This window comes from Chrysochloris asiatica, unplaced genomic scaffold (assembly GCF_000296735.1).
Source record: "Chrysochloris asiatica unplaced genomic scaffold, ChrAsi1.0 scaffold00739, whole genome shotgun sequence".
In the NCBI taxonomy this organism is placed as follows: Eukaryota; Metazoa; Chordata; class Mammalia; order Afrosoricida; family Chrysochloridae; genus Chrysochloris; species Chrysochloris asiatica.
In genome coordinates this window covers 113,386-114,505 of record NW_006409257.1, presented here as the reverse complement: position 1 = coordinate 114,505, position 1,120 = coordinate 113,386, and positions in this window count along the sequence as shown.

The following is a 1,120-nucleotide window of genomic DNA, read 5'->3' as shown; positions in this document are numbered from 1 at the left end:
TTGATGGTTCCCAGGTGAACAACTTGTTTGTTCTTGTAGTAGTCAATCAGACTGGTATTATTACTTTTGATTTTTCCTGCTGGTTTTTCTTTTAAGAAGTATCTTCTGTTCCTATAGCTGCTCCAGGCTGGTCTGCTTGTCTTTTCAAGTGGAAATTTCCCATTTCAGAAGGTACTGGATAGGGATTTTATGCAATGCCAAGGCTCCCCAGGAAGCCTCTTTCACTAGACAACTTCTATCCCCACAGCTCTGGTAGCCTAGTGGTTACGAATCCGGCTGTGAACTGAAAGGTCAGCAGCTCGAATCTATCAGCTGTTCTGTGAGAGAAAGAGGAGGCTTTCTGCTCCCGTAAAGATTTACGGCCTCGGAAACCCTGTACAGGGTCGCTATGAGTCAGAACCGACTCCACAGCACACAACAACAACAACATATCAGTTATAGGTTGAAGATGGACTTATAAGTTTTCTTTAGTGATGTTTCTGGCTATTCCTTCCTCTCTCCCTCAAGTGTGTATTTTATAATAGTAGGCAAGGGAAACCAAGATTCATAAGACAGTCATGCATCTTAAAATTATTTACTCTCTTTTAATCATTCAAAGCATGTCCCAGTACCAGTGTCACAGAGCCCTGTTGTTCCAAGGTTGAGCATACATCACTATTTATGGAAAGTATTTTTTAAGATATTCAAATGGCCAATGGGCACTTTAAATGATACTCAACATAGATTGTAGTCAAGAAAATGCAACTCAAAACCATAATGAGATATTACTCTTTACTCATTTACATTACAACAACAACAATAATAGTAATAATAATAATGATTTCTCAATTAGGACTCATGGGTACCCCTTGTTGTACAGAGCAGAAACACCCCATAAGATTCTTTTGGATGTAATTTTTATGGAAGAGATATCCAGTCCTATCTTTTGAATTGTCATTGGGTTGAATTAAACTTTGAATCTTTTGGTTTAATAGTCATTCACAAACAGTTTATGTCAACTGGGGACCTTATAATAATAACAACAACAATGATAATAATAATAACTGAAAATAATGGATGTTGGTAAGGTTGTTTTTTAATAAAAAGGAACCTCATGCAGTGCTCTGGAAATGTAAAAGAG